Source organism: Triturus cristatus, chromosome 2_2 (assembly GCF_964204655.1).
Source record: "Triturus cristatus chromosome 2_2, aTriCri1.1, whole genome shotgun sequence".
In the NCBI taxonomy this organism is placed as follows: Eukaryota; Metazoa; Chordata; class Amphibia; order Caudata; family Salamandridae; genus Triturus; species Triturus cristatus.
In genome coordinates this window covers 468,266,690-468,294,404 of record NC_140582.1, presented here as the reverse complement: position 1 = coordinate 468,294,404, position 27,715 = coordinate 468,266,690, and the positions used below count along the sequence as shown (strand labels likewise).

The following is a 27,715-nucleotide window of genomic DNA, read 5'->3' as shown; positions in this document are numbered from 1 at the left end:
CAGAATAGGGCACAAGAATTTCACTAAACAGATCTCAGTGGATAAACAGCAAGGAACACCACTGCGCCGGAAATAGATATAATTAACTGTAGGAGTGGCACACTCAGCTAGGTGCAAAAGCTTTATAGAGATACACATCAGGGCGAACCAGCCGGGGTACTTGACTCAAGGGTCCCATCTAATTCCTCCTCCGGGGCTTTAAGTAACATCACCAGCGCCTCCCAAGCTTTTGCAGCCTCAAAAGCTTTGTCGCTGTTCGCTCTACGAGCCAACTGCAATCTAATTGTGCCCTCAAAGTTTGCCCATCTAAGGAGGTCAGCCCTCCATCTCTGAACGCTGGGGCCCCATCTAGACTTCCAATGCGCTGTAATATCTTTTTTGGCCAGAAGAAGACCCAAGTCCAAGAATTTGCTAGTAATCCTGGTCTTGGATGTGTGCGGGAACCAATGGAGCAAGCAGGGGTCTATAGCAGGTTCTAATGATGTGATATTACACAATAGGGAGACCACCTCCACCCAATACCCAGTTGGGGGTAGTCCCACAGCATATGGCGGAAATCTGCGCCCTCCGTGTTGCATCAGGGACAGCGCGCTGTATCCATATCAAAGAAGGCATTCATTTTTGCTGGGGTGAGGTACGCCCTGAGAAGCATAAAAAAGTGCACCACCTGGAAACGGGCGTTTCTAGTCCTTTTCCATGCTCTTTCCACCAGGTTAGCCCACACCTTCTCTGGTATCTCTTTACCTAAGTCCCCCCCCCATTTGTGCTGCAGCTCCCGCATTGGAGTCAGCGCCTCGCGTGTCATACGCCTATGCAAGCAAGTAACTGCCTTAAAGGTCCCTGCCGCCATTACAACGTACTGACATGCCATAGAAGTCTGCGGTTCGAACAACCCTTCTCTCCAGCACTTTTGGATGGCTGAGATCAGGGCCGAATGAAGCAGAAAATCCCCACGGAGAAGATAATACCTGTCCTGCAGTGCAGTAAAGGGGAGGAGGGTGTTATCCTCATACAAATCCCCTAACATATGGAGTCCCTTCTCTCCCCATCCAGCCAACCCAGACCAGTCGCCACCATGCGGGAGTACCTCACACATGGCTAAAGGGATCTCCGGGGCATAAGGACCGTCAATCCGCACCCTCCGCTGACTCCTATTCCAGCAAAGCCAAAACGTCCTTAGCTCATCAGTGAGCGTCTGAAGCTGTAATGGCTGCTGTACGATAATACAGGACAGCATCTGACTTGACACCCACCCTCCATCTCGCTCGGCCGGGCCTCGAAAACTCCAACGCCACTGCTTGTGTAAGCCACTGCAATTGGGCCGCCAAATGGTAAGTCTCAAAATCAGGGACCGCCAGTCCTCCATCGGCTTTCGGCCTCATTAGCGTTTTCCGTGCCACCCGCTGCCTGCCAGTCGCCCAAAGAAAACTCGTGATCAGAGATTGTGGTTGTTTAAAAATCGATGCGGGCATCCAGACTGGGAGAGTTCGGAAATAATACAATAACCGAGGGAGAGCCACCATTTTAAGGAGGGCCACCCGGCCCGCCACAGAAAGAGGCAGGGTCCCCCAGAAATCTATGCTGCCTCGGAGACTCTGAATAGCTCTACCCACATTACCTTCCATCAAGTCAGCCGGCTTATGATAAATGTGGGTCCCAAGATACGGCAAACATCTATACTCCCATTGCACTCCACCAGTGTGAAACGGCCCCCCATCCAATGGGGCAGTCGGAAACAGACAGGACTTTGCCCAAATCACCTTGAGTCCCAAGACCATTTCAAGATCCTGGTGCAAACCCTTCGCTCCGTCAAGGGCATCAGTTGTGTTTGCCAGAAACATGAGCAGGTGGTCAGCATAAAGCGCAATGTATTGAGTAGAGACCCTCACATTAAGACCCGTATAGCGTCGCCCCAACTGGGCCTGAGCCGCTAGAGGTTCTCTGGCCAAGGCAAACGTCAGAGTGGAGAGCGGACAACCCTGCAGCATCCCAAGGCTCACAGCGCACACCTCTGAAATCAAACCACCCGTCTTGACCCAGGCAGTAGAGTACTCCTACAACAATGCCGTCCAAGCCACAAAAGCTTCACCCACCCCGAAGCTACGCAGCACTTGAAACAGGTACGGCCATTCCAGACTGTCAAATGCTTTTTCTATGTCTACTGAAAAAATGGCAGCAGGTGTCGACGGATAGGTGTCAGCTCCCAAGATATGCAGTAGGTGTCGCACATTGATAGCAGTGTTCCGTGTTGGAATGAACCCGCCTGATCTTTGTGCACTAAGTGCACCATATATGGGAGCAATCTAGTCACCAGGATCCGACTCAATATTTTATAATCAGTGGTGAGCATAGAGAGCAGGTGATAAGCAGTCCTGTCTGAAGGTGACTTCCCTTGCTTCAGCAATGGTATAATGATGGCTTCAGGAGTAGAAGCAGGGAGCACCCCCGCAATCTTCGCCTCATTATAAAGAGCTACTAGTTTAGGGGCCATGAGATCAATATAGGTCAAATAAAATTCGATCGGCAGGCCATTGGCCCCAGGTGTCTTTTTCCTTGCCATATGCTTTATCGCTCCCCTAACCTCGCCTAGCGTGATATCCTGTCCTAAGAGATCGGCCTGCGATGTATCAAGGTGCGGGAGTTCCGCTGCAGCCAAAAATGCTCCAAGGACGTTATCGTTCAGCAAAACTCTGCCCCGATAGAGGTCTTTATAGTATGCAAAAAACTGACCATTAATCCCCCACTGGGTATAAGTAAGTTCCCCCGTCGGGCAGGCCAACTCTAAAATGACCATCCCTCTACAAGCATGGTTAGCTAACCAAGCTAACAACGCCGCGGATTTATCTCGTTCTGCGTGTGCGCGCTCCATATATTTTTTATAATCATAACAATGCAATCATTCAACCTGCACAGCTGCCGCCTCTCTAGCCTCCAGTACTTCTTCCTGCCCGGTATCTTTTGCACCCCGGCCATATTGGCAATACAGTGCCCTCGCACCACAACCTTAAAGGCATCCCACCCCACTGCAGTCGAGGATGGTGTGCCCATATTCGCAAGGAAGTACTGAGTAACTCTAGCCCCCACCACCTCCCGAAATACGGGATCCTCAAGGAGCCCTGGGTTTAAACGCCAAGTTGGTATCCCGGGGCGCACCTGGGACCAATGTAATCTTAGGAGTAGTGGATTATAATCCGACACTGTCCTAGTGAGGTATTCACTATGCTGAACTACCGTGTGGACATCCGGGGAACACAGCATCGCATCTAGCCTTACATGGAGCTCATGTAGCGCTGAGAAAAAGGAATAATCGCGGTCCCCCGGGTGCAGTGCTCGCCAAGTGTCAACCAAGCCCCACTGAAATTGCCAATGTCTCCTGGCCTTAGTGATTTTATGGATAGGTGCATCAGGGAGAGGCGGATGTGATCTATCCAATGAAATATCAGGGATAGAATTGAAATCCCTACCCATTAGCACAGAACCAGTCAAATAAGACGCTAGCCTCCCGGATAAACGGGTAAAAAAAGCCACCTGGTTTGTGTTAGGCGCATAGATACTACTGAGCACCACATCCCTACCATTGTGACGTCCCGCAACCACCACATATCTCCCCTCCGGGTCCACTAGCTGTTGTACTGGCTGGAAAGGCACTCCCGCCCTGACCCAAATCAATACTCCCCGCGCAAAAGCAGAATACGTTGTGCAGAAAATCTGTCCCCTCCACCTACGTTGCAGTGCAAGCCCCTCATGGCGTGTGATATGAGTTTCCTGAAGGAAAGCAATTTGAACCCCTCTGCACACTAAATAAGCATGAACCTTGTGGCGCCACATCATGGTGTGTACCCCCCTGACATCCCATGTTAAACATTTCAGTTCAAGGAATGACCCCATAAGACGATCCCATATAGCATCCAAATAAGTCTCTCAAAGTGACACGCCGAGGACCCTGAACACCCCTAGTCAAACAATAGAAAAACACCCAACTCCCCCTCCCCAGAACAGGCACTAAAACACTAGTCCCCATCCAAACTAAAGTCACACAGTTCCCTCTAGTAACTACAGAGAATCAAGAGGGGAGCGACTGTGAACCAGCGGCACCCCGCACAGATACCAATCAAGCAATCTCATCAGCCGTCCCCTGAGTAACATGGGGCAAGATAACACTGTCAGCATTGGACTCATCGGTGACGGAGCCATCTGTCCCCTTCTCAGACCCAGTGTCCGCTTCTGCCGACCGTTGACTATTTTGCCAGAAACATGTGCAGGTCCTCAGCAGAAAGCGCAATGTATTGAGTAGAGCCCCTCACATAAAGCCCCGTATTGTTTGGTGCCACTAGACTGCGCTGCCCCGGCCCCCACTAACCTCCGGTGAGGCGCGGAGCTCGGCTGACCGGAGCCTGTGCACCAGAGGCTGAACGGCGTGTCATTGAACTGCTGCGGGAGCTCCCTGGGCTCCCTGGGCCGCGAGGAGTTGTTTGAGGCTCAAATCCGTATGCGCACAGTAAGCGGGGGAGTCAGAGCCCGGCCAAAGCGCACAGTAAAAGCCGGCCAAATCGCACAGTAAAGCAGGGGAATCACGGCCTGCCTGACCTTAAAATGGCAGCCACCGCTGACCACCAGAACTGAAATGGAATGGTGGAAACAATGTAAGGCAGACAGTAATCAGAAACATTAGTCTCCTTTCACATTCTAACTGCACACGTCACCTTGGTGCTCTGCTGCCTTGATGCCCTGTCATTTCGAGTTGGGGATGGCTCCCTGCTGAGGCTTTGATCTACAAAATGGAAGTAACAAGGAAAGGGCAAGAGAAAGAGGACTATGAATAGAAACAGATAAGGGCATCCAGCTCTCAGATGAGCTTGGCAACTAAGACGTCGGCCATCTTAGAATGTTTCCTCCTTATAACACCAATGAAGGGAAATGAGGAACGGTATGGGAAAGTAGTCTGAACATTACTTTGGCAATACGCCCTAAACCAAAATCTAAAGAATTAAACAAATCTATTCTAGACAAGGAGAACTCATAAACGACCACAACATTAGGTACAAGAGGAGAGCAAGGACAATAGCAGAAACCACAGGATGACAGGGGGTAAGAGGACCCATCAAACTGGACACTTGGTAACAAAGGAGAGGAGAGACACCTCAAGAACACTATCAGTGTAAAAAGCCCTGTAAACAGCCGGAGACAGATAGTGACAGCTAAGAGAGGTCACCACTAAAGTACCTTACACCAACCAACAAATATGGCCGATACCAATTTAGAATCATTAGGCATCAACGCACATGCCATAAAATATCCAACCATCTTATTCAAGAATGCAGCCAAAAAATTCAAACCCATGCTAATGAGGAAAAACCCGGACATGCTGATCTCCGACCCCTCCTTTAATCTAGACAAAGGCATTATTGTAAATGACCTGATATTTTTCACCAGAAGAACGACTAAATGGCGCACTGTCATCACAGAGATGCTTAACATGGCACAAAACTTATGATCATACCGTCACCAAGTCTTATAACGAACCTATGCATAACTATTTACAAGAACGGAATTGTGCTTCTACAAGCAGCCAACAACGAATTCAAAAAGTTCGACAACTGTCATTAACCTTAAAAGAATGTGTAGAGAATTCAAGATCTCAACAACACCGGACCCCACAAGTAGCCACCCTATACACCGCCAACACTACCACCACAGGCATCATACTACCTAGAGACCCTCAGGAACCACAACATACAATGCCACTAGGAGACACGACTGTGACAGGAGACAAAGGCACCACAGGCATCATACTACCTAAAGACCCTCAGGAACCACAACATACAATGCCACTAGGAGACACAACTGTGACAGGAGGCGCATTGGATGGGAAAGATACAGAGACAACAGAAATATCTATATTATATGCCAATACTGCCCCGGCGCCGTTACAGAAGGGAGAACCAATGCCTCTCCCCCATGATGGGACCCTTTCTACGAGTAGGCCATTCAACGAGAATCTAGAAATAAATGATATGGACGATATCACCCCTCCCATACCGCCCTCTACTACAGCACAAATGACATCTAGGACCGTACGAAACTTATATCCCCCGAACATGGTATTAAGATCACAAGACACAGATACCGGATCGAGGAAATTCAACCATATCTCCCCACACCTGAAAGCGTTAAACTGGTTACCTTACGAAGCCAGAATTCAACTTAAAATGGCATGTATTACCCACAAAGCGCTCCACTACAAAACACCAAGATATTTGGCCCACAAAATTGAGCTATCAGGGGGAAACAGACCTGCCAGGAGTGCAAAGGAGCTGTTGCTGAGACCACCCATCTTCCGGAAGAAGAAAACGTATGATAGAGGTTTCTCTGGAGCAGCCCCCAGAATCTGGAACTCACTCCCTCCAAACATTAGGATAATTCCAAACACGGCAACATTCAAGAGAGAGGCGAAGATCTTCCTAATGAGTAAGTTCCTTCCTTAGGCAAGACAGTTCATCACTAGCACCGTGATATAGATGTTTCCAAAACAGATCTACAACGTAAGTAAAGATAAAGTCAACCTTTTACGGTACTATACTACTCGAGACTCGTGGAGGTAGAATGCACGGAAAAAGACACTCAAAACTATTTGTATTGGAAGTCCCAGTACACCTTGTACAGTAAGCAGTTCCATTAACTTTAATTGTAACATTGAAGATAGACATGTATAGGAAGTATATTTATATATATATATATATATATATATATATATATATATATATATATATATATATATATATATATATATATATATATATATATATATATATATATATATATATATATATATATTCACTTAAAAAACCATAGGTTTCACACATGTTATAGTTAGGTGGATATTTCTCTCGTAAAAAAACAATTCCCCCGTTATAGTTAGTTCAGATAACTATAACTCGCGCGACCACAATCCACTGCTGATGACGTCACATATTACATCACTCATGACATGCTCAGTGGCATCACTCATGACATCACTGATGACATCATCCTTGTGATAGAGTGGCGGCCGCGCGAGTTATAGTTATCTGAACTAACTATAACGGGGGAATTTCATTGACTTTTTACGAGAGAAATATCCACCTAACTATAACATGTGTGAAACGTATGGTTTTTTAAGTGAATTTGCAAGGTTTTTTAAATGCTAATTCCTAACTATAACGTGTGTGAAACCTATGGTTTTTTCAGTGAATTTGTACGGTTTTTCAAATGCTAAGTTATGTATGTATTATTATTTTTTTTATATATTTATTTTACAATAAACTCTTTTTTTTTTGGGGGGGGGTTTTCACCGTGCGCGCAAAATTACAATGTTTTTTTCTGCCTTCGGGGTCCTTCAGAGACCCCCTGACAAAGGCTAGGGGGTCAGGAACTCTCTACCCTGCCCCCTTTTCACGCTCGCCACCTTCCTTTTTCTCTCTCGCACTGAAAACAAACAAAATGGCGGCCGACACTTCCTGATTTCGACCGATTCGAACGTTGACTAACATGTAACCACCAATCAGAATTACGCTCGCGCACGTTAGGGTGCTCGCACGGTGCGCGCACGGTGCTCGCATGGTGCGCGGCTATAGATATGTATGTGCTTTTAACTGCAATTTTCTCAGGAACTACTGAACAGATTGACTCCATATATGCAAAAGGCACATCCCTGAGCTGAGGACTACCTCTCTGCCAAATTTCAAGTAATTCTGTTCAGCCGTTCGGGCTGTACCTTGGACTAAAGGTCCCTATGGAAAATTGCATGGGGAAAACGCGTTTTGGGACCCCCCTTTTTTCTCAGCCCCCGCTTGACGAATCCCCCCGAGACTTTCAGGGTAAGAGCGGAGCGGAGCGCCCCACCTATTTTGAAAATTTTGTGAGGATTTGTCAACCGGCGCCAAAGTTATTTCAAATAGAATGTTGCGGATTTCCTATGGAAACACGGTCCTAACTATAACTATCTACTGGCGACCGCTAGTAGATAATGTTATTGCTGACATTAAGCTGTATCCTAAATCTTGTCACTGTATATATTTATGCTAATACTGTATAGCTGCATACCTAACCTACCTCATATCATTGTAAAACATTCTGCTATACAAGTTGTATCTCTAACCTACCTCATGTAGTTGTGAAGCGCTCTGATTCCCAAGGGTAACGTTCGCGCTATATAAAACTCTTTAAATAAGTAAATAAAATAAAATAGTATAGCGTCGCCCCAACCTGGCCTGAGCCGCTAGGGGTTTTACGGCCAAGGCAAACGTCAGAGTGGAGAGCGGACAACCCTGCCACGTCCCATGGCTCACAGCGCATGCCTCTGAAATCAAACCACCCGTCTTGACCCGAGCAGTAGAGGACATATACAACAATGCCGTCCAAGCCACAAAAGCTTCACCCACCCCGAAGCTACGCAGCACTTGAAACAGATACGGCCATTCCAGACTGTCAAATGCTTTTTCTATGTCGACTGAAAAAATGGCAGCAGGCGCCGACGGATAGGTGTCAGCTCCCAAGATATGCAGTAGGCGTCGCACATTGATAGCAGTGTTCCGTGTTGGAATGAACCCCGCCTGATCTTTGCGCACTAAGTGCACCATTTATAGTCGCCAGGATTCGACTCAATATTTTATAATCAGTGGTGAGCATAGAGAGCGGGCGATAAGCAGTCATGTCCGAAGGTGACTTCCCTGGCTTCAGCAATGGTATAATGATGGCTTCACGGGTAGAAGCATGGAGCACTCCTGCAATCTTCGCCTCATTATAAAGAGCTACTAGTTTAGGGGCCATGAGATCAAAATAGGTCAAATAAAATTCGATTGGCAGGCCATTGGCCCCAGGTGTCTTATTCCTCGCCATATGCTTTATCGCTCCCCTAACCTCGCCTAGCGTGATACCCTGCCTTAAGAGATTGGCCTGCTATGTATCAAGGTGCGGGAGATCCGCTGCAACCAAAAATTCTCCAAGGACATCATCGTTCAGCATCACCCTGCTCCGATAGAGGTCCTTATAATAGGCAAAAGACTGACCATTAATCCCCCACTGGGTATAAGTAAGTTCCCCCGTCGGGCAGGCCATCTCTAAAATGACCGTCCCTCTACGAGCAGGGTTAGCTAACCAAGCTAACAACACCCCTGATTTATCTCGTTCTGCGTGTGTGCGCTCCATATATTTTTAGGTCTCGCCTAGCGGTGCAGCGCATGCGCTGCTCGCTTTGCGAGGCATGCAGTATACACTATAGGTGAGGGAAGCCCCGCCCACTCCTCCATCAATTTTTTCATTGGCTTGTGGCTTTTTCCTTTCGAAGTGCTGCCTTCTGATTGGTTTAGAGGCTGCTAGTCCCGCCTTATGACGGCCATGTCTCCTTCCACGGCTATTGGCCCCTTTACTGCATGTTTTCTGAGCACTACTTTGGTCCCGTGCCACCCCTCCCGCTGTCCGAGGCTTCTCTCCCGCCCCCCCACTTCCGTTGTTCGTGTCTTATTATCGCCGGCACTCCCGTTTTTGTTTACCTGAGGCAAGCGCGTGATATTCAAAAACTTCAAACGTGTTCGACATTGCGTGCACTCTGTCCGAGGCTTCTCTCCCGCCCCCCACTTCCGTTGTTCATGTCTTATTATCGCCCGCACTCCCGTTTTTTTTTACCTGAGGCAAGCGCGTGATATTCAAAAACTTCAAACGTGTTCGACATTGCGTGCACTTTATAGTGCCCCTGGGGCACAAGCAGGGACCTACTAGAGTGCTTCTTTACCAGAACGCACTCTGCGGTCCCCCCGGGGCACAATAAGGCATCCACTTCAGCGTGCCTTTCTTGCTGGGAAAGTCGTTTCCCGGAGACCGGCGTGTTTCCCAACTTAGTACTCGCACTGCACCCTTCAGGTGCTCCACGAATAGAAAGCGCAGCTGTTTGTTGTCACTTGTTTGTTGTCACTGACACTGATGGTATTCTCGTGAACGCCGACATGCACCGTGACTGGACTACCGTAAACATGAGGAATGACCCCAGCGCTGGAAGTCCGTTGCTGCGGGCTGTGGTGTGTAGTCTCGGAGCTTTCGATGAAGTATTTATTATTTATGCCAGATGACATTTTTGTATTGGAGAAAACTATCTGAGGCCAATAAAGCCCGGTATAGTCTTTTAGCGGACCCTACGGAGTCCTGCAAACCAGCATATATGTGTATTTTTTTAATCGGATGTAAATGAGCGAAGCATATAGGGACCTGCAGAGACTAGAACGAAGGGAAGGTATTGTAGAAGGTACATGGGCTCAGTAAGCCTCAAAGAGCATTGGTGGGCAAAGGAGAGCTCTGATGGTGGTGCATTGGAAATCCAGGTAGAGGCGCGCCGAACTCGTTAAAGCACTAGAACTAATGACTCCATAACACTCTAGAGCCAAACAAAGCGCGCAGAGGTTCATAGAGAGAATTTAGCCCCGTGCCCATGTAGAGCAGCACTGACCACAGTGACACCGCCTAGGGGTCTGTTTCAACATGTAGCTGACTCAAGACCCCTCTAAAGTCAAGCAGAAGCCCACAGAGCACCGTTGTCACACAATGTCTGTGGTGTAATTGATGTTGTTAAATGGTCACCGTTCAATCACCAAATAACGTTCTACACGCAACACATACTTTCTTTCAGCAATCGGGAGGTTGGTGTGGGGGGAGGTCATGGGAGTTCACTTGCCTGAATCCCAAGGTCACTGAGCAGCAGGGAACGTTGACCGTGCAGGGTTCTCTTCAGGTCACAATACAACGCTGTCCAATTGAAAGCTGAATTCAGTGAATGCACAGCCCATTTGGTGACACCTGCGACTGCGTGCATTCTATTTGCTTGTTTTACGTGTGATGAGCATGCATTTACATGAATTACGATCATCTGTCACCAAGGCACTAGTGGTTCTCCTATTTAACTGTATCTGAATATAACTATGAATGCTTTTAATTTTTCCCGTGTACCTTCTTGTTTCTCACTTATCTAGGGCTACACCCAGGCGATATACTGAATATTCATGTAAAGTATACAGGGGCTAGTGTACATACACTTTACCTTTCCATCCCTGTTAGAGTAGAATCAGGTCTTCTTGGTCCTGTCACACGGGAACCTTCGCAGATCCCGCCTCTTTCAGTTGCCCCTCCCCGACAGCCAGCTACTCCAACCCAACTAAACAGCCCCTCCTAACTGCGAGACAATGATCTGTTATCTTTCTATGCTAAAACAGCCCTCATCCGAGCAATTGTTTGTGTCGGGCAACACTCTTAACTCAAGAAGCATACAGTGGGGGTGTGGTCAGCCCCACCCCTCCTACATGTGTTGGATGGCCTCTCTTACCCTTCCCCATCAGGGTTCGTAGCCACAGCCCCCACATCTCCCGGTAGTGCTTCTGAGGTTTATCCATGCAGCTTCTTCGGCCCTCGTCACCTCCTTAATGAAACACAAGTCACTAACATAGGGTTTGATAGCAGGAAAGCCGTGCTGGATAACATAATCGCCCACCATATACCATGTCACAATAATTCCTTCAATCCAGGGAGTGCACTGGTAGTGTTGTACACACCACAAGGGAAGCGTGCCTTCCTCCTTCCTCCTTCATAGTGCTGTAGCAAGAATGCAAAACAAGGAAAAAGAAAGTTCTGCCATGTGGGAAACATCTCCACTCCAGTCGGGATCCGAGGATATACCCAGAACTATGAATTTTTCAGTCTGATGTTAAACTTGATCAAATGTATTTGCCATGGGTTTAATTCTGTGTTGCAGCTGTCCACGTGTACTTCAGCTATCCTTTCACAGGATCTTAACTGAGAGAAACTTGATTGCCAAGTAAGGTGTCTCAAGGCAGACGTAGTAGAAGAGAAGGTAATAGGGAGCTAATTAAATGGGCACATTGGCCATGTTTTTGCCTGACATGATCCATTCTTAATAGATGTTACTATAGTTTCTCTTCTCCTCCCTGTGCTTCTTCCTCCTCTGTGCTCGTGCTCCCTCCCTTCTCAGCGGTCTCCGCCTCCCCTCTATTGCTCTTTCCTCCGTGTCCCTGCCAAGCCCCTGCTCCATTGCTTTCATATTTTCTCCCCCTCCCATGTTTTTTTATTCACAGTTTTAAGTAGCCAAAACCAAAAGATTCAGAGCGCTTTTCCATTAGCAGCAGTTACATTCATTTCCTTAGACACAGGAAGATTTCTTTATTTGGCAAAATCGTGAGGTGTTCTGCCGACCCCGAGACTCCAGCTTGGCTTCCCAGTCGGCTGCTCTGAAGGGCCAAATCCTCTCCTGTTATTTACACCCTCTCTCTGCCCCCACCCCAGGGTGTGTAATTAGAATAAAGGCAACTGCCATGAAAACAAAGCACTCGGGTAGCAAGCAATGACAAAATGTGGTGAAAGGTTTCATGGGCGTTTTGTGACTTGCAAATGTAATGTAAATGGAGAACTACTAAAGAAGGAACAAGATCCATGAATAAAAATTGAAGAGTACACAGCATCTTCACCTTGATGGCGATGGACAGAAGTACTGCAGATTTGCTGATAGCACATGGCAGCTCTTCACAACACTCGTGGTGGAGATTTTTGCTTCAATTAAAATATTCCTCTTTAACAGGGACATTTTAAGGATTTTGGGGGCCCTGGGTCAAACGTATTTTGGGGACCCCTGTTTGTAACAGCTTTCAATTTATGTAACCAGTTTCAGCTCTTTTATGCCCTCTAAGGCCTGGTCACTGACAGTGCACAGGCGCACTCATGTTTCATTTGCAGTATTTGCATAGCACAGATCTAGCGTGTAAGACAGTGCAGTGTATAACACAGCACGGTGAGTGTGCAATATCATCGGTGTGCGATACAAAATAATGATCAAATGTCTTTATTGAAACACTTTAGTTTCAACGTTTTTATTTGCCACCATCCTGTTTAAAAGTGCTCGTCAGCACCGCCGCCTACTAGCACCCCCAGAGCAAACTGCGTTAAGGAGTTTGCCCTGACTGTAAGCCCACCTCACGCACACATGGACTTCTTTGTATACTTCAGCTTTTCGAATATTTCTCCATTTCTCTTTGTACCTGTCCGTAAAAGTCTCTGCCCTTGTTCCTCTTTTCACTTTATTTTATACTATGCATATCTCAGTCTGTCCTTGCATCTGTCTCTCTTAATCTCAGTGCCAGTTTCTCTTTCGCTCCTTCGCTTCTTTTTTCTGTTTTGCTCTACTTTGATTTGTTATTTTCTTCTCTTGTTTCTATTTTTTCGACTCTATTTCCTGCTGTCTTTACTTCGTTGATCTATGGACATTTTTGCTTTCTTTAATTCTCTTTTTCCTCATTCTATCTTTATTGCGCCGTTTCTATTTTCCCCTCTATTTTCGTTTCACCCCAGTTCTCCCCATTCCTCATTTTCATTCCATCTGTTTCACTTTCTTCCTTTCTCCAGCATCCTTTCTGTTTCCATATTCTTTCCTCTTTCATTCCTTTGGTAGGTAAAAGACATTGTCATTTACAACGCCAAAACATCTAACTCTCTCAAAAGCGAGACCAATTTGCATTGCAAATGCTTGTTTATAATCATAACAACACAATCGTTCAACCTGCACAGCTACCGCCTCTCTAGCCTCCAGTAATTCTTCCTGCCTGGTAGGTTGTTCGGGTCGGGCACATTCTGCCCCGCGCAGGCGTTGATCTGCCGTCTTTACTTCTTGCAATAATGTCTTTTGCACCCTGGCCATATTGGCAATACAGTGCCCTCGCACCACAACCTTAAAGGCATCCCACTCCACTGCAGAGGGGAGCGACTGTGAACCAGCGGCACCCCGCACAGATACCAAAAACAAAACAGCGCCATGCCCCAAAATAGCAGGCAGCGCCCCGGATCCGAGGGAAACACACATCCATAGCAGCTCGCTCCCCCGCCCCTCCAACAACCCAGAAATGGCCACCCATCTCAATGCAGTATTCGTATAGCAAAAGAGCGGGTCAGCAACAAACAAAGGGAGAGAGTAGCCGAGAATCAAATTTAGAATAAGGCAATAAAGCAATCAAGCAATCTCATCAGCCGTCCCCGGAGTAACATATGGCAAGATAACACTGTCAGCATTGGACTCATCCGTGACGGAGCCATCTGTCCCCTTCTCTGACCCAGTGTCCGCTTCTGCTGACCGTTGACTATTTTGCAAGAGCTCTGCCACTGCCTGCAGCGCAGCTGACCGTTCCCTCTCTGTTTGAGAAACACTAGGTGCCGGCAGAGTCCCTCGTCGTCGCCTTGTACGTCGCGTTTTTCGCAGCCTCAGTTCCTCCATAGCAGGTTCATTGCGTCGCTCTGCTTACCCGCGGCCAGTTTTATAGGATTCAATCCAGTCCCACGCCTCCTTGGGTTCATGACAAAAGAAAGTCTTGCCATCCAGAGCTATTCGTAGGCGTGCTGGGAACATCAGTGAGTACTGCAGCCCTTCGTCACGTAAAGCTCTCTTGACCGCCATAAAAGACGTGCGGCGGCGCTGGACCTCTAACGTAAAGTCAGGAAATAAAGAGACCTTGCAATTGTCCACCACATAGGGTCCAGATGTGCGAGCTTTCTGGAGTAGATAGTCCCTGTCCTTGTAGTGCAGCAGGCGGGCAACCACCGGCCGAGGAGGCCTCCCCAGTGCTAGTGGGTGAGCCGGAACCCTGTGAGCCCTTTCCAGTGTATAAAATGGAGTCAATCCTTCAGGTGCCACCACATCTCGGAGCAAACCCTCCAAGTAGTTAATCATGCTAGTCCCTTCGGCTCCCTCCCGCAGCCCCAACACGCGGTTGTTGTTCCGACGATTGCGCCCTTCAGAATCCTCAACTCTCCTTTCCAGCATCTGGACCCTATGGGTGATATTCCCCATCTGCGCCGCGAGGGATTGCTGCAACGGCTCCATGCTCTCCAGGGACGCCTCCGTCTGCTTCACCCTCTCAGAGAGTTTAGTATGCTCTGTGCGGAGGAGTCCCAGGCCCACCGCTACGTTCTCAATGTCCTGGTGGAGAGAGTCTTTAGTATCTGTTATCGCCTGCAGAATCTGGGCCAACTGTTGTTGAACTAGGTTGTCCGTCGGGGGCTCAGGGGAATCAGGCCTCCTCCTATGCGATGCCGAATCATCTGGGTCGTGGGCAGTCCACGTCTGCCTGCCCTTTGGTTTCCCCATAACTCCAAGGAGTTTAGCGGCTCCAACCAGTCACTGAGAGGGGAAGCAGCTTCCGCTCTCTCCTGTCACGTCTCAAGCGCGGATGGCCAATTCACTGGGGAAGGCTGGGGCCCAGGTGTCCCCGCAGTCTGCGTGGCTCACCTCCGGATAGTCCAACCGACACCCAGCACCATGCACAATCCAAGAGCAGCCTGCCCCAGTTCACGTGCTCACAGGTATCCTGCTTCCAGGAATCTCAGGCCTACATTATGGCGCAGGAGCTCAATGTGAAACGGTGCCAGGCACAGGACCTCATCCCCAGGAAGTTCATCTGTGCTTTTTTCAGGCCAAGACCCATTGTTATTCCACCATTCCAGGCTATGTTCGCTAGCGAGAGGCCCCCACACAGCTGCCAGGACCGGAGGTAGCTTGTTCAACAGCGCCCCGCCGATCCAACAACTCTCTCCGTGCAGGTCAAAAAAGTAGCGGCGATCCCTCCAGTGGCCAGCCCGTCCGACAACAATCACCTTGCAGGCTAAAAGTCCAGGGGATACCCCTCCCGGGAACCCCCAATTCAGCAATAATCCGGCGGCAATTCAAGCAACTGAGCAGTGTCCTCCTCCATTGACGGCGGGTCCTGCAGCGGCCCGCGGCTCCTCGCATCGGGCCGAACGAACAGTCAGGACTCCCCAACGGCGATCCTCACCTCCAGTTGCGGGACACAGTAGGCCACCCCTTGTGCACTACGGCAGGCAGACGGACCGAAAGTCGGCGGGATTCGCCGCGCAATCACCTCCGTATTTACGGAGAGATCTTGCGGGCTTTGGGCCGGCTCCACCTCACGGCCAGCGTAGCTCCCCAGGCATGCAGGTCGGCCCAGAAACAGCACAAGGGCTCCCCAGTCATGGTGGGGTCGGTTTCATGCCCCCGGATCCGAGGCGGCGGTGGTGAGTCAGGATATTGAGCTGGGCCGGCACGGAGCTCCGAGCTCACGCGACCGTCACCATTGGCTCCTTAGCCACGCCCCGAGCCACTTCAATCATAATGGACAAAATAAATAGATACTCACAAGTGGCGGGTTATTATCTAAATAAAGACAAAACTTAGGTATTCCCTCTAAATGGTCATTGCACGGCTGCAGCTATTGGTGAATCAGGCCTGAAATGGCAACCGAAAACCCTTAAGTACCTAGGCATATGGTTTTCCCTGGACCTCGAACAATCTGTAGCATTGAACGAGCAAAAGACTCTGACCAAAATTAAAGAACTCCTCTCCACAAAGTCCCCTAAAAATATCACCTGGTGGGGTCATGTGAGTACAGTGAAAATGATGATTGCTCCCCTGATTAATTTCACGCCCAGCCTGCTGCCGGTATCACTATCCCCTGTATTCTTTAAAGCTGTGGACGCCACTATCTCAGAATTCATATGGAAAGGGAAATAAATGAGGATCTCCATGAAGGTCCTGAAGAGGAACAAATCCTCTGGAGGTATTAATATCCCGAACTAATCACATTACCAAAATGTTAACTTGATTGCTCAGGGTGTGTGGTGGCTGAACCCAAAATAACCCAACCCTCCAACATGGCTTAACATTGAGATTGACATCCTCGCACCACTCCCTCTTAGTTCTGCCCTTACTATCCACAACATCTCAAAGCTCCCACTTAGACACTCCAACCAAATGGTAATGGATACTGGCAAAGCCCTTCTTCTTGACAAGCAATTACAAAACTGAATAGGTTGCTCGACGGTTGCCTCCCTAGAGTATAACTGCTTGGCTAAACTAGATGGGAAAACTCTCTTTTGGGACACATGGGCTCAAAAGGGGATAAATACCATGCTCAGCGTCGGATCCCGTGTCAATCCGATCCCCTTCTCAACCCTGCAAAAAGACTTCAATCTAGCTAACATTGACTTCTAAAAATTCCTACTTCTCAAGAGTGTGCTCAGTAAACTGAAATCACCCCATGAACCAGACCTTCCAACTCTGTTAGGCACCCTTAAAAGAAAAGGCCACATTGCTTCCCACCTTTATAAATTACTCGACATACTTAATGGACAAGCCTAATTCGGAAGAATAAACCCTCCTGTCGGGCTCCCCCAGCATCGATGAAAAGGTTTGCCGGAAGATTTGGCGCTCCCCCTTCGAAACCAAAATCACTCCTGTCTGTGCACAGTCCAGATTCTGGTCTAAGAGGGACTGCTTCAGAATGCCTGAAAAGCTGGGTCAGTCAAGAATCCTGAAGCTTCATCTGGACCTCACAGCAAAGGTGTACGATTTTGAGAGAAATTTGTTGGATACAGCTTCAAGCTTGCCCTGCTGGAGGATTTCGACCTCAATAAAAAAGGACTAAGTCAAAAGGTCCAAACGTTTACAGGGATAATCCACTTGAGATGTCCAACTTCCGTTCCATGGCGATCGACCTGAAATCACACCTAGATCACAGCCAACTACAAACAGTGACCTCTGATTGGCTAATTACTTTTTCTTCATGCTTTTTGTTGTGATCTTTTAAAATAAGCTGCATGCGCTGCTTTCTTTCTGTCTCCATTGTTGCATTCTGTTGGACAGTTTGCTTGTGGAGTAACTGTGGGCTGGCAGCAGGAGTTGGTGGCTCATTTCTCAAGCTCAATAAAAGGCTTTAAATCTTACCTGGAAGAATCTTCATAATACTTTTTTCCCTAAAACTTTAAAAATTCATAGGTCTAATTCTCCTTTTTAGATTTTAGTTGATTTGGTGTCAAGTTTCCTTATTATGGTTCTCTATTTTTAGAAATTGGTTATGGGACTTCTATTGTGCTTTGGTACTGGTAAATACTTTACACATTTCCTTAAGTTAAGCCTGTCTGCTCTGTGCCATAGCTACCAGTGGTTGAGCCCAGGTTTATTTATTGAACTTGCGTGTTGGACCAAACAAGAGTTTGGACTTAGTACATGGGAAGGATTGACATCCTCGCCATCTCATAATCTATTTTTTACAGGATCCTTTTGGTTGATCCTATAGGTATTATCTATATAGGCCAAACACATCCTCCTTGAGTCTCTCTGTTACCATCGGTAATTGGTAAAGGTACTGAAATCCTGTGCCTCTATCCCTCTCCTGCACTCATTCCAGTCAACCAACACAATATGAATCCTGGTTTTAAACAGGACGCCTTCTACTCTCTTACACTTTCTGGCACTCTGAATGTACTGAGTTGGCTTTAGCCTAAACAATCTAATGACTGGTTCCTTAATTTGTCAGTAGTTAATTTAATGAGCCACACGCATTCTCCTAATGACAGCTGCACCCTCCATAGGCAAGCATCTTATTAAAGCAGCTCCTTAACACAGATCATTCAACGCCTACACCCTACAAGGGATCTCAAAACTCACAAACTGTTCCAAAATATCACTGTGGTTACACATACATGTGCACACGATCTACTGGAACCTTTGGGATTATCTCTGAAGAGTTATAGATGGAATTTCCTTTCACAGAAGTAACCTGCTTTCTCTGCCTCATTTCTGAGTTTCTCCTTCTCTGTCTATCCCCTCTCTCTCTAATTTTTTCCACTTTTCTTTCTCTTGCAATTCTGTTTCCATTTTCCTCTCCTACCTCTATCTTTTCTTTTTCTCATGGGCTCATTCCTCCTGTCTCTCCTGTTTCCTATCCTCTTCTACCTATTAAGCTAACCTCATCTTCTCCATCTCAAACTCCCTGGCCTTCTCATATTCTTCATCCTTTATTTTCCGAAGGGCCACTTGCAAGTTCAGGGTCTCTGAACCATCCAAGGAAATAACTCTTGGACTCGGTGACAGCGGTAGCCTAGAAATCAGAAGTGGAGCCCATCTCAGGAAAACCACAGAAAGCATTTTGAGGACACACTTACAATGTGTCTGGGAAAAACTAGTGCTATTGGTTTGAGCGAGTCTGACACAATAATAGCTATTCTCTCCCCAGGTTCTTCACATGGTACCTGTCCTAGAATTAATCAAAATGTCTTCCCTACCACCCAGTTCCACTCACTGAGCTTACAAGGTTTTACCTAGCCTTATTTCTGGGAACTCTCCACTCTCTCTCCAAACACCAATCCCTCAACTGATCGAAGGACAGAGTTTCAAGGTCTACTCCCACAATCCTTGTACCTGTCATTCTTATGTACAGATAATGATGTGTTCAAGTTGAACGTTTTGCAGACAGTTTGAATGGGAATCTACAGATCCTACACCACATGCCACCAATTGTATGAACCTGTTCAGGGGCCAAAGGGCATGAAATGGTTAGTGGGCCTTTACCTTCATGGCTGGGGCCATTAACCGCTAGTGTGCCTATGTTCCCTTTAGGGTGCGTGTGCATGCAGCCTGGCCTCTTTGTGAGCCCAGACGTTCTCTGGGAGCGCCCTGACCACTTTCAGGGCCAAATAGGATAATAAAAGAACATTTTGAAGATGCACGTGACTGGTGAAAAAACTCCTCTTTCGGCAGGTGTGAAAACTCCTCTTTCAGCAGGTGTGAAAACTCGTTTATGGGTGACAGGCTGCGCTGCAGGAGGCCCAGACATGCACCAAAGTCAAAGGGGTTGCTGCTTCCTATAATTTAAGAATGGAGCATTTCAGGAGTCCAATCTGTGGCAGTGTGAAATAAACGTGTTGAACTGGAGTATTTTGTTTAGACTTGGCAAATACTTTTTAACCGAGCCTCGTTTTTGTTCATTATGGCATACGAGGGCTCCGAGTTCAGGATGCCTATGGAGCAAGCTGGTTTTAGGGTTCTACTGTGTGTTCAGCAGCTTTCAGGCAACAATAAAAAAAAACGTCAAGATAACTGGTGATTATTGATCCTTCTGGAGAGAGATGGATCTTTGTCTAGTGGCAGTTTTGACTTATCATAAAGTAGTGCAAAGGGTTAATATGCCTGGTGCAAAGAATGTGTACCTTGAAAATCACAGAACTGTATTTATGAGGATAGTTCAATAGGCTACTGCTTTTGTCACAGAGATCCTTTTGTTACTTGCAATTCATAACTTACAATCCTAATGTAGCAGTGACCTATGAATTGCTATCAAAGAGCTGCTTGCAAACTGCTTGGTATAAGTTAACACTTTATGCTTTTTTCCCCAGTGTTTCATTATTCTAATGTTGCTAAAAAGGGTTTGTTTGCATGGAAATAGAGTCTTATCAGTAAAGCTAACCCCAATGACTTGGGCCAATCGCAACCACTGGGGGTTAATCTCCTAGGGAACAAAATTCATTAGTACAGTAGTTAAGTGGCTTTGCACATGATTACTGAGTAAGAGCTGTCATCCAAGTGGGGGGGGGGGGGGGGAGAGTATAGATATGTTCTTCGAATGTTAACAATTGAATCCTGGAATAAAATAGATTTTCCACAAAGACAAGAGGGATAGCTAGACAAAGGTGACAACTAAGGAGGTGAAATATAATGAATGAAATGAGAAGGAGAGAAGCATAGTCAAGATATAGATTTGAGAGAGAAAGAGTAGAATAAGAGAGCGGACAGGGAGATGAGAAAGAGAACAGGGAGATTTAGACAGTGTTTGGGGAAGACAGAATAGCAGGATGTAGGATGAAGAGAAAAAGCAGGATGAGGAAGAAGTAGAGGAGAGTGGAAAGGGAGAAATAAAAGTTTGGAAGATAAAGAGGCGCAATGAGACAAAACAAACAAGCATTTGCAATGCAATAGGTCTCGCATTATTAAAGTTTGAGCTATTGGCATTGCTAATAATAATGCAACAGCAGTTAAGTGATAAAAATTAAATGTAATAGTATTAATATATTTTTTAGTGTTATGCCCCTACAATGCAATAGATGGCTGAAAGTTATAAAGTATACTTGTAAGTAGTACAGCAATAAGAACAGATATCTTTTGTAAATGTTTTTTATTGAAATACACGTTCATTGTTACAATTTGTTTTTAAATAAAGTATTAGTAAATGTAGGAGTTTATTTTTTAATTATGAAAAAGCAAAAATTAAAAAATTCAGTACAAATATACGTATACATTTCGATATCCAATTGCAGCATGTAATCCCCGAAAAGAAAAGTTGTTTTGTATGTCTTTTACCCATGTGTTTTGGTTTGGAGTGGAGTGGAACTAGTCCCATTGGTATGATCAGCGCTATTCTCATTGTTGTCATGGGCAGTAGTCCCATTGGTATCATCAGCGCTATTCTCATTGTTGTCATGGGCACTAGTCCCATGGTTATCAGTGCTATTCTCATTGTTGGCATCAGCAGTAGTCCCATTGTTATCATCAGTGCTAATCTCATTACTGGCATCGGCACTAGTCCCATTGTTATCAGTGCTATTCTCATTATTGGCATGGACACTTGTCCCATTGTTATCATCAGTGCTATTCTCATTGTTGGCACCGGCACTAGTCCCATTGGTATCATCAGCGCTATTTTCATTGTTGGCATCAGCACTAGTCCCATTGTTATCATCAGTGCTATTCTCATTGTTGTCATGGGCACTAGTCCCATTGGCATCATCAGCGCTATTCTCATTGTTGGCATCAGCACTAGTCCCATTGGTATCATGGTATCATCAGTGCTATTCTCATTGTTCGCATCAGCACTAGTCCCATTGTTATCATCAGTGCTATTATTGTTCACATCGGCACTAGTCCCATTGTTATCATCAGTGCTATTCTCATTGTTCGCATCAGCACTAGTCCCATTGTTATCATCAGTGCTATTCTCATTGTTGTCAGAAGCACTAGTCCCTGTAACAGTCACCCGAGTATAAGGTCTATGGCCAGCTGCATATTTGATGGTCACAGATTTATATTGGTAAAAGACTTCTGCTCTGGTCCACCCCGCCTGTAGCACAGCGCCTCACTGTGAGGACAGAGGATGAGGTGTTAAGAATCAGAGAACAGAAAGCATGCCAGCAAGAAAGTAGATGAGGCACATTCGGGCTAATGAAGTGACGGAGACCAATTGAATAGGAGGCAAAGAAACACTGAAGGCAACGCATTTCCAAAAAGATCAAACAATAGGAAAGGGTGCGTCACACACTTCCAGCTGCACTCACAGTTTTAATTGCATTGTTATAACTGCCCACCCCAATGGTCATCAATGTACTAACCTGGTTAAGAATCGTGCTGACCAAGTCCCTGCAAGATGCAAAATGGTAACATCTTGGTTCCACATAGATCTCCCACCGAGCCCTTCAACTCACTGAGCTTTCGCAGGTCACATTTAGGCTGAAGGAGCACGCCCTTCCAAGAAGAGATGTGGGTCTGCAGTCTCCTGCCTGCGCATTTCTCCGCTCAGTGAGACGCTGGAAGAGTTCATTCCGGGTAACTAACTTGTTACAATTCTGAAAAATGCAATATTTCTGCTTATGCACAAATGCATCCTCAAGCCTTTGCTTTCAGTACAAGTACAAGAATAATTTCGGCTAAAACATCTTGATCGAGGGAGACCGCAGAAAACATTAATATTGGTCGACATGGTTTATATGACGAAAATAGCCTCTGTAAAGAGACAGGATTTAGTGCAAGCAGGATAAAGGGAGGTTCATTTTCACACTTCTCAGCGCCAAGTCTCCGTATATGCAGAGAACAGCCGAGTTCAAGCGGGAGGTGGTTTTAGAATAGTCTGTATTGGTTCGCAGTGGTGCCATGTAGGCCCAAAAGGCGAAAAGCGCACACTTTCATCTGCCCGCTCCGACAGCAAACCATTGGCACTGGACCGACTTGCAAGCACTGAACAAATGCCCACACCGCAGGGACCACTTGTATGAGAGTAGGGGAGGTTCACTAAAGTAGTGGTGGAGTCCAGGTCTTCAGTAGTTCTCTATCGAGGGTACCGCCAGCTGAGCCATAACTTTTCCATCGAGGTCTGATGGGGAGGGGAGCCCCTGACGAATCACTGCTCCATTCGTAAATCTTACACAGCACTTGTTTAATTGGGGAACAGTCCCACACTCATTAGTAATGTGTTCATCAGTGCAATGTCACACGAGTGCTTAAAGGCGAAGGAGAAAGGAGGGGTGGCTAGTGAACCAAGCATGCGAGTGGTGGGCGCGCGCCCGCAACAGCAACATATCTGGTTTCAATTATCGCGCCTGTGCGTGGGCACGATAATTTAAACCCCATGGCCTTTGGTGCACGTAATAGACACCAATAGGCCATGGGCGGAGCTATGCGCCCGCCTTTGGCCTATTGCGTGCTGTCTTTTAAAAAAAGACGCACGCAAAGGCCAGAAGCTTGCCAGGAAAGGAATTGCACATGCACGAGCGTGTGCGATTCCTAGGTAAGCTTTTCAACCCCCCCTGCAAAATGTCTCGCTGCCGCAAACCTTGCTACGCAATGCTACGCAGGCGCGAGACCTAAAAAGGGAGGAACGAGATAAGGATAAGCGAGAGAGATAGAGTGGAAGTGGTAGGGATAAGAAAAGGTGCGAGAAGGAGATAAGAGATTCATGACAATAGTGAAGAGAGAGGAATGATACGTAGAATGATTAGGGCGCAAGTTTCAGTGTCACCGTGGCTCAGATGTGCTAGAAGCCCACTGCACCCCTGTAATGGGTGTTTTTTAATACCAGCCCAAAGGTGAGGGGAGGTCAATTGTATCTGGCTTAGATTAGGGCTGATGGTACCCTTGCTATGCCACTGATTTGGTAGCTTGCACACAACACATACTTGGAACGCCATTGGCAACTCTAAATTTATTGTTGCTGCATTGCCTATATGAGGTAATGTTTACAGGCAATGTTGAGAAGAAGCCTTTGAGCCAGATATAATTGGTTGTTTGTTTGAGACTATAAAGCTCAGCTGAGCTCTGTCTCTTCACTTTACATGCTTGACTCTTACCCTTGTCTTTCGCCACTCCTTCTTTTTCCTTTCTCATTTTTCCATTGCCCTTGCTCCTTTTCCCTTCCTTCTTGCTTTTACTAGATCTACTGGATCCTAACAGGTAGTTTTGAGGCTATTTTGAACACTTTTCTCTCTCCCTCCCGCCCTTTCTTCTTGTAGAATTTTACCCATAGGACACAAATAACAATGATTGTCAAGAGTAACAATATTGCGTTGTATCTGTTGAGTGGTAAATAAGGAGATTTATAATGAATGAATACGTTCATTTCTCACAAAGATACTATGTAGCCTTTTTTAAATGGTTATGTTGATGTAATATAATCATAAGCAATTGTATTTATGGAGTATGTAACATGTAATGTCTTGGGCTTGTATATGTATTTATGTGTATATTTATGTGTTTGTGTTTAAACAGCCCTGAAGAAGTCCGCTTCAAGGACGAAACGCGTCGGCTGTGCTGTTGAGATCAAATTGTATCTATGATCTTGTATTTTAAAATGAAAAAATGAATCATTATAATCTTGGAATAAAAAGGAACTGTTTTTGAAGAACCTCGATGTGGGGAATGAATTATATTATTGTTCTTCCTGAATCTTTGACGTGTGGTGCACCTGTACTTTTGCTTTGAAATTGTTAGGTCCTGTTGGGGACTTGCATTGTAACAGTGGGTGCGATTCAGTGTGCACACAAACCCCTAGCAAATATATAGGGACATGAATATGGGAGGGATAGCAGTTTAGGTGCTGTTCTATAGAGGGCTCCACTGTTGGGTGTGTCTCATGCCGCTTGTTTGTAAACACATACTTGGATATTAAGTTGTTGCTTGTCTTCAGTGCATGCAGCCTTGACTGTAGTACAGGAAGCACTTTTATTGCAGCACACAAAGGAAAAATATTGGAGGGAACATTGGTATGCTGGGGTGCACCATACTGTGGTGCTGCAACTGTCGAAATACATCCCTACCACACTTGACTCTCAGGGGTAGTGAGGTTGCACAGCCCAAGGCATCCCAGGGAGGTACTTTGGGGTTGACACTTAAAGCTCAATCAAAATAATAAATGCAATAAGCGAATATCCAATGCCATGCGTTTCTTTTTTTAAAAGAGAAGAACTTTTATCACACCAAAACAAAATACAGTACATAAAAAAGAAGTAGCTCTTCTTAGATTCATGCTAGAGGCATGCGGGGTTCACTTCACAATGAAACACTATTCCAAATTTGAACAATATTTTCTGTAATTCGTGATCCGTAGGTTAGTTGGTTCAAACTCAATGCCTCTCAGCCATTGTTGTTTTACCTGATTGTGGTGTGCACTAGGAACTTCCAAAAGCGAAGGTGCAGCTGTTGTCCGCACAGGTCAAGCAGTTACGCTTGCGGTCACTGGAGCTTGTTTTGGTGGCCCACTTACTTGTCTCCCTATCAGGTGGCAAAGACTGCAGCAGCTAGCAATGGCATGACAAACAGTGGTTCCAGCCCCTGTGGGAATTCTTTCCCTCTGGTCCCTGGTGCTGGATTGAGGTACAGTGAAGGCAGAGTTGCATAGATTCTTCATCTTCCTCTGTGGCGGTCACTGCCCTCTTCTTGTCTTTCACATCCTACTCCTTTTGTGTCCCCATGCGTTTTCGCAAACTCCTCTTCTTTCTTCTTGTTTCTCTCTTCCTGTCAGACTCCTGTTCTCTCACCCTTTCCTCCTTCCTCTTCTTTTTGACTCTTCTACCAACTTTAGTCACACCATATCCCACCTCTTTTTATCTCACCTCCACTCTCCTATCAACCTCTCTCCACCTTTTCTCTCACTATTCTCACACTTCCTCCACTTTTTGTATCACCATTTCTTCCTTTACAGCCCACCTCATTTTTGTGCCCTTCTCTAATTCCTTTGCATCCCTTTCCTCCTTTTTTCTGTCTCTTTCCTACATGTTCCTAGGACACCTTGTACACATATGGTGCTCTGATATCCTGTTAACATGAAAGCAATGTTTTGCTTCAATGCGGCCCTTTACCTTGTGACACAATCTGTTATGGCTTTTTATAGACCATGCCATTGCATTCTGGGCATTGTAGTTTTACTCTTTTGATTATTACTAGGTTAACTCCTCAAAGTGCATATGATGCTATCTAAAAAGCTATGGTTATCAGTGGAAAATGGTCTCATTTTGACACAACCACATAGCAGCTGCAATAATTGAAGTAACTTGCTAGTATTGTGCAAGCAGTCAGAGCTCCGAGTAGATGTAAGACAGATCAATGAATTGTTGCTTGATAAAATAGTTCAGCGGGCTGAACACATGCCCATAGGCCAGCAAGACAGCATGGTGGAATTTCAAACTAACAAGCATGACTGGAGAAACTTAACTTTCATTGCCTCCCTATCATAGCTCTCAGACATCACCCTACGAGTGCATGTTCTCCAGAGAGCGCTCATTCTACAGGCAATGAGTTACTGTGAATATGTAAATGTATGGTTGCATGAAATCACTTACACTTTAGCACATGTGCCTCAGTTCACTACATCACATCTGCCTACTTGATACATGTGTAAGTTTAGCATAATAGATGCGCTGCAAAATACACTACCAATGTTTGAATAGCTACAATTTAGTGTTTGTTCAATATACTAGCATGATATTTCCATGTGACTAGCCATTTTCATGCCACAAATAGGCCCGGGTAAAATTTGTGTTATGCCGGCATAATCTCATGAAATTCCTGGTATGCTTTTTGCACAGAATTCCCAAAATGACACCATTATGTCACATGGGGTAATTACTACTCATGGCAGGACAACTAACGGCTAGAATGCGAGTGTCTGTTTTTTGCGGCACTTGTGTTTGTGCTTTTAGAGCAGAATACGACCTCTCAGCTTAAATGGACAGAAGGACACATTTCACACTAAAAATATAGTGCTAAATAATGGTTTTGCATACTTTTGCTCAGTTTTTGCAGAATTTTCTCAGTTGCGTAGAAGCAAATTACACAAATTTCACACACATACTCACACATATGGCCACTGAAAATCTATCTAGCATGAATATATTCTGCTGCCGAGAATCATATTTGGAAATCTGCAGACCTTGATTGAGTCGAGATCTGTCACTGGTGGGTGCAGATGCACATTTTTACTTGTTCAAGTTTCAATTTCATTCACAGAAAGCTTTGAAAATCATCTCAAGTGTTTTGAATGCTTGTCATTAAATTGATAGGTGTCATGGTAATGTGCATAAAAATGGTGTATATGTATATTGTCATGTTATATATGCACACTGTATATTATTGTTCTGATAATGTTGCTGGATTATATGTAAACATGTAAAAACATAAATTATTTAGCTTTCCCACTGCTGTTGTTATGTTTCATATAGGTACCCTAATAAAGGCCCGGGTAACATCATACCCCTTCACCTATATTACATCCCCTACACTACACTGTAATCAGCCTTTTAGGATTGAACTTTTACCTAGTTCTAGTCCTGGGTGAAGAAAGAGGGTTTCTCCTGAACAATAGAGTTCTATACCTCCATCAATAGACTCACACAGTATGAATGAATATTCATAAGGGTTCTTAGAAACCAGGCTGGGGCTACACCACCTTCCTCCCCATATCTACGTACACGGTTCATCCCATAGGTCATCCTCAAATCCAACAATGGCTAATACAAGTAACAAGGGACGAAGGGGCCCTAGATACTTTCTGTGTAAATATAGAACCTCTTGCTAGTGTTACTTAGAGGGAACCAAGACTTC

General features: G+C 45.9%; 1 long non-coding RNA gene across 1 annotated transcript in view; it reads left to right on the top strand.

The window, feature by feature from the left end:
- Positions 1–24,432, top strand: part of LOC146862377 (uncharacterized) — a 71,616-nt gene extending 47,184 nt beyond the window's left edge. Inside the window, exon 3 of the long non-coding RNA XR_014978435.1 lies at positions 24,386–24,432. This is a non-coding gene — a long non-coding RNA (uncharacterized LOC146862377). The remainder of the gene's footprint in view (positions 1–24,385) is intronic.
- The last annotated feature ends 3,283 nt before the right edge of the window (positions 24,433–27,715 follow it).